At 45.0% G+C, this 16,647-nt stretch overlaps 1 protein-coding gene across 15 annotated transcripts in view; it reads right to left on the reverse strand.

Moving 5' to 3' along the window:
- LOC101079387 (neurexin-3b) overlaps window positions 1-16,647 on the reverse strand; it is a 194,018-nt gene that overhangs the window by 95,691 nt on the left and 81,680 nt on the right. The gene's annotated exons all lie outside the window — the stretch shown is intronic.

A 16,647-nucleotide genomic window follows, 5' to 3' on the forward strand; every position in this document is an offset into this window, starting at 1 on the left:
ACGTCCGAGGGTGACAGAACCCAAAATGTTCACAGCAAAGATATTTTTACTGCTGTTATTTCAACAGAACCGAGGACACAAAGCTACATACTTGAGTGGACTTGCATCGTTTACTATTACAGACAACAGGGAAGGCAAATAGAATTACAAAGAAATAATTATGCTAAGTGAAGTGAGCTGCTGCTCCGTCTCCTCCGGTCACACTGTTTTTGGTGGATTCCTCAGACTGTCGGTTTACTTCAGGTTTATCCCTGGGCAGGGTGCACACACACACAGTACCCGTTTGTCCGCCCCACTGCAGCCAAAGGATGGCAATATGTGGCTGACAATATAATGCATCAGCAGTCCCATCAGGGCCCACAACGCAGAACGGTAACCATAATCCAAACACCTGCCTCCCAGGAGGGAAGAAGAGGCCGAGCTAGACGCGAATGTGGAGACCAAAAAGGAAAAAAAAATAAGAAAAGAATTGGGGATTTATGAAGAAAATGTGAAACCCTCGGTGAACCGGGCACAGCCAAGAACAGACTCGCTTCTCTTCAGTTGGGGGCGGTTAAATCCTAAAGTTCAGTTAATGCCTCTGTCTCCTTCATTGTTAGAAAAACAACTATCCACTCACAAGGGCTCCTTTTAATTTGAGTGAAATATAAATAATAAATGATTTCGGTTTACAAGACTCTCTGCTATGATCTAACAAGCAGAATTATGTCGGCTCAAGTGACTCACGTTTAATAAATGAGCCCAGTTTTAGATTTCTCATTTTCAAGAAAATGTGTTTTGAATAGTTTTCATCTTACTTTCTTATTTCTGATAAATATTCATAATTTCTAACTTGATGCGTAATTCTCTGTCTTGATGGAGAAATACAGTATCTACAACTATCCTCAAAACACCATTTCAGCACAGATTCTCGTCCCTTTTTTTTTTTTTTTTTTAAAAAGAGACCAATGTAGACCAGTGCAACTTCAAGCCGACCATCAAGATATATGTTCTGACATCTCCAGAGAGCATGTGGAGCCTAATTTGCAACACGGTGAGGTGACACATGGATGTGAGCAGGGAGGGAGAGTCGTCGTGGCCTATGGCACATCCTGCTGCCTCCTTCCTTACCTCCCTCCCTCCCAGCCTCACCCTCCGCTTCTGTCTCTAGCGATTTCGCTCAGCGTTCTCCCTTACTTCCAAACTTCCCTCTGCCCTTCTCTCCCTTCAAACAGTGCCTCTTCTGTCTTGACTTCCTTCCCTCTCTCTAACAGCGGAGCTGTTATAACTGGTTACATGAAAAGTATAAGGGAGGTTTTCAGACCATTATAATGCACATTGTTTGAACCAGCAATTGAAAAAATGGGAAATTGAGCGTGCATTAAATGCATTAAATAATTACATTAAAAAAAAAAAACTGACGGGAAGAAATGAGCATAGCTTGACCTGAATGAACAGACTTGAAAAGAGACTAATGCCTTCACAAGAACCTATATAGCATGCCAAGCTTCTTTTCTGGCTTGCATCGCGTTCCAAATATGGTTTTTAGAGAGGGCAGCATTCATCACTTGCCAGTGGCACATCCTAATGATGCCCTCGTTTGTCTGCCTAATGGCACCTGGGCTCCATCTGTCATTGGCACGCCAATGCAGAGACATTGCAGAGCCGAAAGAGACGAACCTGACCTAGCTTAGCCGACATGATGCGTGTCTCTTTCTTAACATGCTGCAAGGTTACGCCACGGCACCATAACGGCGCGACATGGCTCCTCGTGCTCGGCCAGCTAGGCGGCTTGGAGCCAAATCTCCCTGGCGTGGCTCGAACAGAGAGGATGACATATGTCTGGGTTGTCAGGAATTTGGGCTGGGTGTGCGCCTCTGAAGCTCGACAGCTGGAGCTGGGCTCAGCATCCTCTCTTAGGGGAGCACTTCATGGCTCTCGTGTCGACTACACCGCCATGGCCCCAAGGCTGGTTTGACAACAGTTAACCTTGGATTTATCTAGCCCACCACCGAGCTCAGGAACTGAGGAACACATGTGACCAGGAACACACGCGTACGCACTAGACTCACGCTCACATCTGAAAAGATGCCTTCATTAGAGCGTGCTCGCGTGCGTCAACGCGCTCTGTACGCAAACACATACTGCACCAACCGTGCAGCAAGTGACACTTTTAAAGCGTAATTAAGGCCAGCAATAATAACCAATCTTGGGTTTTTTTTTCCGGTATTGAAAATCCTTTCATTCCCTCATGTTGTCATTTCTTAGACAGTCTTTTGGCGTGCATTTATGCCAGGATTGGTTGGGGGAAATCCATTAAATTACTTTATGATTCTACATCTGTTTAACCATCCTTGCAAATTAAACTGCCTCCTAGCAGGCTCATCGCTCAGCACACTCAATTAAAATAACTCCGCCTCATGAACAGATAGGCTTCCTCTTCCACTCTTTCACTTGTTCTTCCCTTCTTTCTTCAACTAACGTTATGTAAAGCGGATAAGTGAAGACGGTACCTTTTACTACTGGTTAACAACTGGCTTGCTTTAAACTCCAGGGCAGGTGATCTCGCACCAGATTCTGTGTGATTCATAAGCGGAATTACACGCAGAAACTGTAGAAATGATATGACTCCATTATGACATATATTTATGCTCGTCGGTTGAGGAATATACGCACGAGCGCCTTGAAATTGCATACATTAAAGAAGTGGTCATGATGTTCGCACAGTGGAAACGTGGATGTATCAGTGTGCAAATGATCATCACATCTGAAGTCAATCAGCTGTTTACTGTTTACTGAATATCTGCTCCAAATGAAAAGAGTCCAGGCTGTTAAGAGCAACAAATGCTTTGAGTGTGTTTGCTTAATTGGTTCAGCAAATCCAAATTAGCAGCAGAAAAAGCTGGAGATGTACTCATACATCACACTGCTGCACTGTGGCACAAGAATTTGCAGAAAAGCTGAAAACAAACACTTTTTTTCCCTTTAACTCTGAGGATTGTGTTCATTCTAACATTCATCTAGAAACACCACACTCCACAGGCTACATCTCTGCCTCTGTGCCTGCGATCTCTCTTCTCCAGACCTCCCCCTTATTGAGGCTGACAATGGACAAGAGCCGCACTGTGAAAAGCAATTATGAGAAAAAACTGCATAGCTGCCCACGCAATCATGTGTGTCAGAGGCCACATAACGAACACGGGGCTAGCTTAAATGAGCCTGACGTGCCCAGAGAATATTCATTTTCCCCTGATATTATCAATGTGCGCATGCATTATTAAAGTGTTTCTTTCCACAATATGGAAAAAAGAAATATTCCATTAGGCTTGCAATGCGATCACTGAGTGTCGCGATACAGCAGCATGAGGTGGAGTGATCGGTTCGGACTCACACGCTCACATATGCACACCTGAAGGGTAAGTAACCCAGCAGGGGTTGAGCCATACTGCTCTGATTGGGGTGCTGACTGAAATGACATGGTGGACGCCCCTTTAACTGTGAATGGCGGACATCCGGGCTGTAATAACATCAATTCCGGCGCCCTCACGCAGAGTTACTCTGTCCGCTCACCAAAGTCAGAAGAAGTCAGAAGTTAGAACACAGGTTAACCGTGATTGAGGACCACTTGTGGTTTTACCAGACAAAAGAAAGTTTGCCGGGCTGCATTACACATTCAGGCTAGGTGCGTGTTGCTCGGGGCTTTGGGTCTAAATTATAGGTCGTGGTTTTCAATCAACAACGGTGAACATGTGCATGCACAAAAGAATCGCTCTCCACCTGCCACCTTGGGCTCGGTGAGCATAAACTTGGAGCCTTAAAAGCCCTCAAAGATTTTACGCAACCAGAACGTTTGGATCCAGTATAAAACTGTTATACGTGACTTTTGTGGATTCTGGGGTTTGATTTGTAGGAGGGTGCCACACCAGCAGAAAACGCGCCAGAACATATTTCCCTGCATTATATCATTGTGCAATGACCTGTGCTGTGACTGATCACTCATTGCATAAACATCATCCAGCTATTTAGATTGCAGGGAAGCGACAGCTATATGTTGGGAGATCATAATGTATTCCGCACATATCATTATGCGGAAGAATAGGTGGCAAATGGCAAGTAACAACCCCCTTCTTTGAATCTGTTGGATCTCCATGTATTAAACATATACGGCCCCACTTCGATGTGCATCCCTGTGGGATTATCCATCTCAGCTGTCAATCATCACCACTGGAGTTTACATGAGCACGTAGCACTGCTGGAAGCCTGGCATTCCCGGCCAGAAGATATGTTTACTCTGGGATCACCCATGACGACGACAGGCTTCCAGAGAATTGGCAGACTGTTGTGATATCTGATATTACAACAGATCCCAGCCAGAGGACTGGACTGGAGTAGATGTGGAAACGGCTGATAAGATCGAGGAAGAACATGCTGCAGCTGAAATTAATTGTTACGCGGCTGTTTTAGAAGCTCAGTTACATTTCTCTCTATACAGAGTCCCTTTTGGTATCTTGAAAGTAAGACTGGAAAAGGTGGAACACAATCAGTTAGGGCCCACAGTATCTTCATCTGAAAATGAAGATAAACTCTGGCCATTTTACCGTTTGACAAGGTTAAGAGCCTGCAGCCACCCTGAGCAGCCGCATTCACCGAGTGAAGCATCAGCTGTGCTACATTAAAAATGAAGACCGGCATGTTCTGCAACTCTGCTGGAGAGAAGATTTAATTAAACCTGTCTTGTCCACCATAGCAAAGCCAGGATTACTTATCAATTGGGGACCAATGACATCTGTAAAGCGTTGGTTTCGTTTTCTACTTTGAGTTATTTTACATCACACGTTTGGTTTGTAGCGTGTCCTAACACATTAGCTTTAGCGATTCATTACCATTTTGCAAGGAATTTTCTCTTGCTCTGCTTTTTAATTGGATGCCATCACTGCTCTCTAAACTGCCTCTGTTGACACAAGCAAATCCAGTGCAAAGCAATCTCCTCTGCAGCGTTCGCTACCATCCCCTGGCTTCTGCACAGTCAATAAACTGTTGGATGGGCCTTTGCATTCCAACCTAACTGTCTTTTACCACTGTTTTCATTTCACTGAGTTACAAGTAAACCTCATTATTCCATTGTGTTTACAAGGAGTGCCAGAGGGAGCGGTCCTCTTATGTCAGCGGGTGAACGGACTGAGAACCACGAAGAAACACACAGAGAAGATACAAACAGAAATCCTTTAAAAATGAAGCCAACCTAAAGATTCCCAGTGGATTGGATCACATCCCCATGAAATCCACATACTCGCTTAAAAGACACGTTTAAGGAAACAAATCAGCATTAATCTTTGCATGAAATGGCCAGAAGTGTTTGCTAACCCTGAGGCGAAAGCACGGACTTTGGGGGAGCTGAAATTTCGACATAATTCACAGCGGCCCCCTCAGCCAGCCACTTAATCCCTACACAGAGCGATTAGCATACCCCACTTTTTGCAAGCACGCATCAGGCGTGTCTCTGCATTGTGGAAACGTACACGCATGCATACGCACACACATGCGCTAGTCACATGCTGGGCCTCCGTGTCCTGAGGATACTGGGAAAAATCCGAAGGATAGCAACTCTGCTGATCCCAAACAAAATCTTCTGGGCTAGTAAATGAGGCGTGACTCAGGACTCGTGCGTAATATCTCTTGATGGTGTCTCGTCGTGTTTTAAAGTCATTTATATAACGACAGCGATGATTCACAGCGGAGGCGAACAGAAATGGGGCAGAAAAAGAGCATATTGACGATTGAGTCTCCCATGAATTATACCCCCAAATGAGCAGAAGGTCAGCGTTTTGCTGCTAAGCTCTGGAGGTGAGCTCAGTGACAAAGCGGCAGCAACAAAGTCATTACTAGTGTGTAATTAGCTTTACGTCAGCAGCTGTAAAATAGAATTACAAGATTTATTTCCGGCCTGCTAAATGCTATCGCTAGTTCTTATTTCTCCTTCTAAAAGCTTACATAAAATGGAATGATAAGCAGTAACGCTAACCAAAAACAGGAGCAGCTCGTGTTAAACCAAAAGGTATAAATTGTCATGTGATACTTTACCACTAGAGTACAGTCTCGTCTGGACAGACACTAAAGAGGACATTCAAACTGTGCATATTAAACATGCATCTTTAATGCATCTTGCACAACTGGTTGAACCAAAACTAAGTAATGATTGAGATGAAGCAGCACTCCAACACATATGTAGGTATATCTGGCCATACCACCACAGGAGATGCTTTTTTACAGTGAAGTTCAGCGATATGATTGGATCACTGGTGCTCTGATGGGACGAGTAGATCTAAAAGTCCTAACCATTACTCTAAGACATTTTGTAGACACAAAGTGAAAAAAGAACAGACTTAATCTAACTTGATGCAAGAAGACAAAGTATTTTCATAATTCAGTTAAAACCTATTTTGTATCTTAAAAGGAATTCAAAATGTGAAGTAGTCAAAAACGAGGATTCTACTATGGTTAAAAGTCATATAAAAGTGTCAGCAGAGCTTTATTGTAGTTTTATTTTTTAGAAAATCAGTCATTTAAGCTTTAATCTCAGTATGGAACAAGTGTACCAATCAAATGGGCAAAATTAGAATCAATAACTGTAATTTGTTGTCCTTTACTGAAATTTTAAATGGCTTCTACAGCAAAGTTGATGTCATCATTAAGGGATAATAGGTCTGACCTCAGCAGCTACTTTGACCTCTGACCTAATGTGACAGTATCACTGGACCTGTGTTTGACCTACTAAGGGAGAACAGTCATAAGGGTCCCCATTATCCCCCATCACTCTAAATTACATGGACGGGCTAACTGTGTCAACCTACACAGAGAAGCCTTTTGCCTCCGATGATGTCATTCACCATGTAATTACCAACAAAAGGATAATAATCTACCTGATTTGTGGTTAAACACATAATCTGAGTTTACATTAAATTCCCAGTCCTGGCTCACCACCAAATTACAGTGTGTTCATGTAGAGGAGGTGTGCGCTAACCGCTCGTTAAGCTACAGCATCGTTATCAGACCGCCCACGTCCTCTCAGTGATCACCTTCTTAATCTGCCAGCTTTGACACCAGGAAAACAGCTTCCTGCGATGAATATAGGGGGAAAATTACAGTTATTGGAATGCAGGTCTGAGAGATTCATTTTGCTCCTCTCGGACGAACGACTTAGCAGCACAGTTACGCTTCGGAAAACTTAAATTTACCAACAACAAATAAGGGAACAGAGTGGAAAAGCAGCCATAAATATATCAACTCCGTAGGTGGCATCTATAGCTGTGTTATAACAACATGGTATAAGATATCTTTCTAATTTAACACGTAGGATTATACAGTACAAAGAAAAATCTCATTGTTCGTCATCTTAGCTGAGGCTATGTTGATATCAGGTTCAATGAATGTCTCTGTAATCCCCAAAGAGACGGACTCAATAAAAAGTAGGATAAGTCTCCACATCCGTCCTCGATCCTTAATGTTCCCTTTCACTTTTCTGCTCGCTCTTCCTCCTCTTCCTCCTCCTCCTCCTCCTCGCTGGGCTTTATTTGCACAAATAATTAGTAAGTTCTGCTTTTCTGTGGGTGAGCCAGGCTAATTTTGATACACTCATTATTACTTCTCCGCCAAGCATTTTCCTCTCCAACACACACAGTTCTTCCCGACCTCCCTGCAGCTCCTACACGCTCGGCCGTGCGAAGCATCACTGCCAAAGCCTTCTCTCTTGTGCCGGGTTGCCAAGGACAAAGATTGTGCAGGTCAGAGGTCAAAACAGGGCCACTGACCGACCAATGATTCCGGTCAGAGGTCTACTTTCCTCCAAGGAGCATATAGAACCTGGCAGCTTGAGGATATTCCTTCCCTCCACTTTTCCAGATTTCTTCCCACTCTCTTAGTTCCTGTCTTACCTATTTTTGTTTCCCAGGCATGCCCCCCCCCCCCCCCCTCCCCCATTCCATATCAGGCCAGTGCAGGGCGCACTTGCAGCTGACAGAACAGCACAGCAGGAGCAGGATAAAGAGAGGAGAGGGAGGCAGATGCTTGTGACAGTGTGGGGGCAGTAATGAGGGTCTCTATGGTAGAAGAAAAAAATCGGCAGGGCATGAACACATGGATGACTCACATGCACACATACGCAAAACAGCAAGGGAGTAATGGGCTGGCAAAGAGCTGGGGGGCAGCATCGCTAAGAGAACACATAGTTTCCCCCAGCACTACATTGTGATTAATGAAGAAGGAACCCACCACCATTACCGGGTCAGTGGGGAGAACAACCAGAAGCATATCGCTGCATCATTTCTGTAAAATATTCATTTAAGGTAAACAAACCGTTTCGCTCAGGTGAGTCAGCTCAAGGATTCAGGGGCGCTTTGAGCTGGCACGTATGACATGCCAGTGTGTTTCCCCAGCCTGTCTCTAACAAGCACGCAAAGCCTTTCAAAGGCATTACTCCACCGACGGGAGATACCTTTATTGTGGCAGACATTTCGGCGAGAAGGAGGCTTTGATTCACCGGAGTGAGGGCGCGGAGAAGGGAAAACAGGCAGTCGTGGCGGAGCTCGGGGTTCACGTTGCTGCGGAGGCATTTTAGGAAGTGGGACAGGAGGAGGAAAACTGCACGATGAAGCGAACAAGGTTTGAAAATAGCCTGGGATGATGAAGACGGCGGGCAGAACGCACACAAAAAGGACAGGAAAGATGCGATAACAAACACGCACAGCACGCGCTGGTTCGCACATGCAGGAATCTATTACAGGCTAAATAGCATCACAGTGGACAGTCTAGGCCAAGGAGGATTAATCCCAATTGATCGTGTCACCACAGGAAGTGGCGAGTGGTTGTATGCCACTGCTTTGAAAGCCTCAAGATCAATCTTTTAAACTTAATTTGCTTAAGGTCGCTGTCAGGCAGGGGAAGCGCTTGAAAGACACAACGGCCCTGCTGCGGAATGTGTTGCAGGGATGCAGAGCGTGCTCACGCCGTTCCAGCAAGACCTTTACAAATTGCTCATTATGCTGAGCCTCGGCTTTGTAGTAATTATGATTAACATTTTAAACTTCAACAGCATGTGTGCGTTTTAAAGGTTCAGCTGCTATAAATATGCAGAAATTCTCTCTTAAGATAATGAGTGCTGCTTAAGTGGCAAAGGTCTTTATCTTGTCTTACCTTGAATGGCGGTTGCTTTTGTGAAAAGCTCTCAAGACCCTAACCGAGGAGGGGGATTGGGGGGGTGGGGGGTGCTGGGGGTGCTGGTACCAGAGCGGTGCAGGCTGTGCAGGCACGCGTGTGTCAGCGTTTGACATGAATCAGGCCTCTGAAGACTGACAGCAGTCGGTTTGCATCATGGTCACAGTTGCAGTGATGCATTTAACCTGCTGTTTACCCTGGTCTCTCCCTTCCAGACACAAACAGACAATGGCGCCCGTGTCGACTTGCAACCCTGCATCACAGATTCTCTTGCTGCTCGGGACAAATTTGAATCAGTGGGTCCTGGGCTAGCAGCCCTCTGCTGTAATTGGGTCCCTCGTCACCCGGAAATTCATGTCAGCATTGGTCACATGGGACAGTGATCTAAATGGCATCAGTGTCCTACTTCGTGGATGCGCGGGTAGAGAGGGGTGGGGGTGGAAGGGGGGGGTGGGGTGTGGGGGGGTGGGAATGCCGGCAAAAACGCAGCAGATTTGAAAGGCAGAGTGCGAAGCGGCTTGTTAATTATAGACGGAGCTGTCACGGGCGACTTGGAGACAGTGCTGTTCTCCAGCTGTGAACCTGACAAACCAACACACAGCCTGGTTCAAATGGGGGTCTTTAATGTGCCAACATGAGTTCTCACCAAAAGCGAAGCAGCAGATCTGTTTCAGCGGCGAAAATCAATACAAGAATGATGCAAATGTTGCATGGCTGCTTTGCATCCATTGTGAGTTACAAGTTCTTGAAATAATAATAATATTAATAATAAAAGCAAAGTGATTCTCGAGGTTTGCTGGGAGCAGGACGAGCTCAGCTACGGAGAACCCTGGAGGACACAACTAGACCTTCTGGAGGAACACCAGGATCATCCCTAATTAACATTTGAACTTGTGCCACTTTTCCAACTGAAGCCACACAGATTAGCGTGCTATAATTCCTCTCTGAGCAGCACAGAAACACTAATGTACAGTCTGGTGAGAGCGTGAGCGGCACGTGCACGCCTCACCAACTTCTCACCCCTAACAGTTGATTAAATCAGGGTGGTATTTTCTTATTGTGACAACATTCTGTTGATCGCCTCTGATTGCTAATTACAATGACATTTTTATCCCGACTCTACACACGATGATTGTTCCTATAGAAAATAAAGGCACCGTGCAGACGTTATGTTAATGCCACATTACATTGAGAGAAGAAGATGATTACTGTTCTAGTGCAGACGAGGAGGAGGGGAACAGGCTTTCTGTCAGGGTGCTGTCATGTGAAATTAATCAACAACCCTTGAGCAAATCAAAACCTCTGTAGAATGAATAATAGCATTGACCTTTGGAGAGTGTTTTATTATATCACACTGCCCTCAAGTAGGTGAAAGATGAGCAACTGGTGAAAAAACCAAACTGAAATGTGGAACTCCTGTAAAGATACTGGCTGAATTTCAGGCATGCAGTAAATATCGATATACAGGCAGCTATGGCGCATGTAGGCAATGAAGGCCAACTGTGGACAGTCTGAAAGTACAAGTGGGCCCTCCGGGGCTAAAACCAAACCCTGCATGTGTTTAGAAGAAAGGTTGGGGTTTCAAAGACTACAGGAGGACTTGAAATCAGGTTCAAGGAGCTAAAAGAGCATCTGTGCACGTTCACCGCGCGATGGAATGATATACCTCAGTAAATTAGGCAGGAAAAATGGTGCAGGGCCTGCACAGATCGGCCCATATAATCTTTTATTTAAATAAAGATCTTGCTTCCTTGCACTGATTTACCTTATCCTTTGTGTCAGGGATAATAATGCAGAAATGCTTGTGGATGGTGCAGCCTTTTCTGCTGTTTTAGCCTCAGATCATTACCAGCAGCACGCCGCTCTAAGCACGACGATCGAACACAAAGACCGTCCTCAGATGAGAATTCCCTCCTCTGGGTTGTATAAAAATCAATCAACGTGTACTATAAAGCTGGAATTCAGACAGTTGGAGGAATTACACAGCTCTCAAGTGTGAAGAATGGCTATTGAAATGAAGCAGCAGCCATTTTAAGGCAAAGAATGCATTTATTTTAACGCCAATGTCGATCTTCTGCAACCACCTTTTTACATCGAAACGCCAAATCCAAACATGTATAAGCATTTACGTCATAAAGTCAACTTAAAGACATGTTACAGTTTCTGAAACTTTGATTTCAAAGGCCATAGATGAATGTTCCCTGACCGTAAGAGCTCTGTTATTGCAGAGTGCTCTTTACCCCACGGGGGTGCAAATCCGGCTCTTTTCATAGGCTGAGCTCAAGGATGCAAGAGTGGACCCTGAAAAGTGTCGCCTAAATGCCTTGAAATGTCTTTGCTTGATGGTTTGCCCAGGTTTCCACTGATTGAGGGGTCCTACTTTAGCCCATCTGTCACAGGAAGACATTATGGGGATAATTGGCCAACACTTTGTTTCTCTTTTTTTTAAAAGAGGGTTTACTTAATAATAGCTGCTTGCTCTATAAATAGAACAAGAATGTTCGACCAGCTACACATCTATTCAAACCATAAATCCTTTTAGGATCCACTTTTTAATATGATGCCAACTGCTAAATTAACTCAATGTATTGTAGTTTTTTAAGTTATCACTCCGTTGCTCAAAATGTTTTATTTTTTTCCAGTTCCTTTCAGTCAGCGTCCACTGGTATCAGATCTTAGGTTACTCCTTCCATCTGGACTAATTTGAGGTTCACCACACAGCGGATCTCCCCTTTCCCCAGTTCCCAGAAGATGTTGGACTTAAATAGCAGAAGGGCGTTGAGATAAAGACGGGATATTAAAATGGAAATTTCAGGATAGAAGTGCACAGGGCAATTTTAAAGCCAAATGTCACTGCGAGATGAATTGGAATCAGTTGGCTCCTTGATGGTCCTCAACTCCCCACCCCTGAAGGAACCTGCAAGCATTACAGACCAAGGAGGAGCAGACATCAGCATCAAGTACAAGCTTGGGGACCTCATATCCAGGATGGCTGATAATGCTCATATCTACAGACCCTGCAACCTCAACCAGACAATACTGAATATATATCAGTCTTGTTTCAGTAAACTGCCATTTATTTCTTATCATCTGTGGGGGGTAAAAGTTCGCCTAAACCTAAAATGAGGCAGGAGACACATGAACAGATAAGGGCAGGCAGCCAGTGATCCTTCAGATGAGGTGTCCTTGCTGAGGTGCTACACAGTGGAAAGCGTTATTATTTGGAGCCTGCTTTTAGTGTTTTTACCCCCCCACTGGTGAGGATGAAGTATCAGTTTCAGTCCTGAGACACAGACAGACGAAGGAGATTTTTACTATTGCACCCTACCAAGAACTTTGCGGTAAAATGGGAACACTTTGGAATTAAACGTAGATAAACATTTGTAACTATAAGTTTAACTGATAAAACTGCCACCTCGTGGCTAAATTACAACATTAACGGTTAAATAAAGACAATATTTTGCTTTGATTTCAGACATTTTAACAGTAAGACTACAAGTAAGACAAACATGTACCAATAAAAGCGCCGCCACTAAGTGTACCAGTATTGATTGTGTGATGTGTGCACTGTCCTCTGCACTAAAATGGCTGCTAACATGTGTTGATGGATGCGTCTGCAGCTCTCAGCCTGCAGGCGCCAGAAAGGTTGTTGAGAAATCTTCTGTGGCCTTAAGGTTACCCACCTGGCACCAAAAACAGATGGATGCAGCCCATCATACCCATCTGTAAAGCGCCCGGCTCGGGGAGTCGGACCTCCCGCCCTCGACGGCATCTTTCTTGTTCAAGTCTGAGGCAATGGCGTGATTTTATTCATCAGGCTGACAGGAGTTGCATCGGTTTGAAATTTAGAAAAATCCACTGGTCTGTTTTCTGTAAGGCCTCAACAGTTGGTGGGATCTCCTCAGAAACATCTGGGAGTTGACCAGCATGTGCCTAACCTGCTCTCCTTAAACACGGGAATGTCGGATTAAGCTATGGTACACAACAATGAGTTCGGTCCCTCCCAGAAAATGACCTGTTTCACCAGATTTGAACTCCCATCAAGCTCCAAACCCTTCTTTGTTATTACTTAAATCAGCCCTCCCAAGTTGGGCGTTCTGTGAGCTACGCTAGGCAACAATTTTCAGAGAACCCATACGTCTCTCTCCCCGTGTGTTTTATTGACATTTACGAGGACAAACATCTCCCACTTATCCCTTTCATCTCTCTGTTCCTTTTAGGATCTCTTTGGTCTGACCCCGGGGCATTTAGGCTTCACAGCACTGCATATATCCAATTATGCTGTGGCTCAGAGCACGGCACTGACACATCGATTGACACAAGAGTCATCCAGTCTTATCACCGTGACATGATGCAGTGCCGGGCAAGCATCATTACCCTGATCAGCCAATGGCCGGCCATCTTATTAGCTCCTCCCCCAAGGGAAGCACATGCAGGTCATGTTCTATTACCGATATCATAAGACAGAGCAGAGGAGTGATAAAGTGATGGAGAGAGGAAGAGCATGTATAAACCTTGGAGGGACAACTTTATCTGTGCGGACTGCAGCTTTGTCAGTGCTGCTGGGTTGATGCTGGGAAATTACACTGGTCCTTAAGCAACAACTGTAGGAAAACAGCTTCCTCAAAGCTGTAAACTTTAGTCACTCATGTGTTCTTTAGTGACAATACTGCAGGCACCTGTCTGGCTCTAAGTGGCCCTTAAAGGCACTGGATCATGCATCACTTCAGTTTTATGGCCATTCAAATACCTAAAAGCAGATGCAACGATCATCTTTGTGTCTTTTTTTGGGATAGTCTGTGCTCCACGGACAAATGATTCTCTCTCCTCTGTGGTCCTCTTCTGATCTACCTGCAGTCTTTTTAGGCAAATGCCTAAAGCCTGTGCTGCTCACTGCTGCGTTCCCAGATACATCTGCCTCCACTGGTTGAAAGATGATTTAACGTCGCACCTGCTCCCAGCTCAGACTATGCTGAGCTTCACTGTTTCCACATCCTGCTTGAGCTGATCACGTGTTGGCCACCTCCCACTCCACTGGAACCTCCGTTGTACAGACAGTAGTCGCCTCTTTGGATGTCTGTGTGTTGGTAGATTTAAAAAGTTGTGCGAAAATGTTGACTGAGGCCAGAGCTACTCGCCAGCTTCTCTCGTGGGCCCCCCCAGTGGTAAAAAATGCAATTTTGACACTTGGCTCTACTTTGCAAGGACAGAGGCGCCACAACGCATTCAAGAGATTAGCATGAGCATTCGGAAGTTTAATGTTATTTAACAGGACAAAATACCAATTCTATGCGCTCAGATTTGAGTTATTGATAATGTCACTAATATTTTCACCCACATTTCTGTTCTGTGATTTCCTTAGCTGCAATGTGTTTAGCTTTTTTTAAAATTTATTTCATCCTGCGACCTTCACTCACCACCGACGTCATGTCAGAGCGACGCTGTGTGGGAGCTGCGTTCTTCTCTGATGACATAAGTGTTGGTTTTCCATCCAGAACATCAGCGAAGAGAGAAAAATACCTCGTAATACATCGTAATACGTGTTCGTCAGTCCTCACCTTTAATGTGTCGCCCCGTTTGTGGCTCCTCCATATTGAAGGAGAAATTACTTTATGAGGTATTCAAAGACCATTTTCTGTTAAAGAGTTAAAGTCCTCTGGAAAGTAAGGACACTGGGTTGAGCCCAGGCCAGACCGGGATCAATACACTCGCATCGGAATTCGTCGCTAAATCCATCCGAGCGGTGAGTGATGTCAGGATCAAACTGCTGAACAGTTTGCTGTTGCGTGTCCTTGACTCCTTTCTGCATCTCTGTCTCTGCACAACTAGTTCTCTTGGTTTGTTTACCGCTGCCGACTGCGGAACAATGCAGCGACCTTTGCAGAGATAATTCTATTACGTAAGATGAGTAATTGCTCTGGATGTGGAAGAGGAGTGGCCGCCGCTCTTCTTCCAAGGCCCACAGCTCCCATGTCTGTGGATTTTAATGAAACTCCGCAGTATTCACACAAACTGACAGGGACAGTTCTGCTTGGGAAAAAAATAAGGGGGGGGGGGGGGGGGGGGGGGGGTGATGTGGAGGGGATAAGAGAGAGGGGCGAGACGAGAGGGAGATGAGCGAGACAAAAGCGGTGAGCCAGAACCAAGCAGGGGGAAATTGCTATAAAGACCCCCCCCCCCAAACCATATTCCTTACGCACAACATGTTTCTGCAAGCGGCTCTGAAACTATGGGTGCAAAGACCCCTGAAAGGCCTCAGTACAAATACACAGAAGGAACACTTAATTGTTGACTGCTGAGGTTTTCTCTCCTCTCCTCCTTTTTCTCCAACTAGTCACGGTTGTTACAAAGGAAAAGTGCAGCGAGGACAGAGGAGCTACGCCAACAATTGGCCAAAACATCCCCATCACTTTGTTCGAGTCTCCTCATTTGGGCACAGACGAGAGATCAAGCCAGAGGAGCAGACAATTACTGATATTTGCAGCCAGCACAGCAGAATTGGAGCGAAAACACAAGGAGAAGCTTCATTACCACAATGTTGATTAAAAAGTCTCTCTCTGCGCTGTATCCACAGCCACATGCAAGGACACACGCAGGACACGTGCATGTCTCCAACACTTGCATTTCTATCAAGCCCATCAGCAGAAACGTGTTTTACTGAGGTTTTGTAGGACGTTGCTCTGTTTGTTGCTAGGATCTGAAAGTATGGGGATTGGACAGGCTGTGGGTTTGTTGGTGGGTGGGAGATAAGACAGAAAGAAAGAAATACAAGAAGCAAAGCAGAGGAAAATGACAGGAAAGCTGATTTCATGCTTGGAGGATTGCATCTCATTTGCTTCCAGCGCGAAGCGGGAGCGTGCGTTCCTGCTCGTGTATTTACTGCCACCTAGTGGCGGAGCGATGCAACTCTCACAGCGACAGGTGACGTCATTGAGAAGTGCGCGTCAAAGGACGAAGGTATTGCATCCTTAAAAAAAGCCTGGAGTTCATATTTTTGGAAAAAAAAGATTTATAATCTCTCCTTCCCTCTCTCTCTCCCTCTCTCAATAAAAAAAGAAACAACTTCCCATCAAATTTAATTAAGCCCAACACTCATTGCAGGATGCTCTTACAAGCCTGAATAGTCCAATCAATATCAGTGGCCATCTACCTTCAGTAGCAACATAAAGCAAAGCTCTTATATTTCATGAAGAAATATGACTGCGCTGAAGGGAAATCAATGAAGGCTTCCCACCATGTCAGCACAGGAGGTGAAGTAACGGAGTCCTTTCACCACTAATTAACACATAAACCCTCACATCCCATCAGCGAGTGAGAAATGGAGCACATTATTGGCTGTGGGTGGAAACTGTCTGCATCACATTTCCTCTAGAAGGTGCAAATAAAAGCGGATAAAAAAGGGGATTTAGGGGTTATGTAGCCACATGCAGCAGCTTGGTGAGACATCACACAGGTCTG

This window comes from Takifugu rubripes, chromosome 16, assembly GCF_901000725.2.
Source record: "Takifugu rubripes chromosome 16, fTakRub1.2, whole genome shotgun sequence".
Taxonomy (NCBI): Eukaryota; Metazoa; Chordata; class Actinopteri; order Tetraodontiformes; family Tetraodontidae; genus Takifugu; species Takifugu rubripes.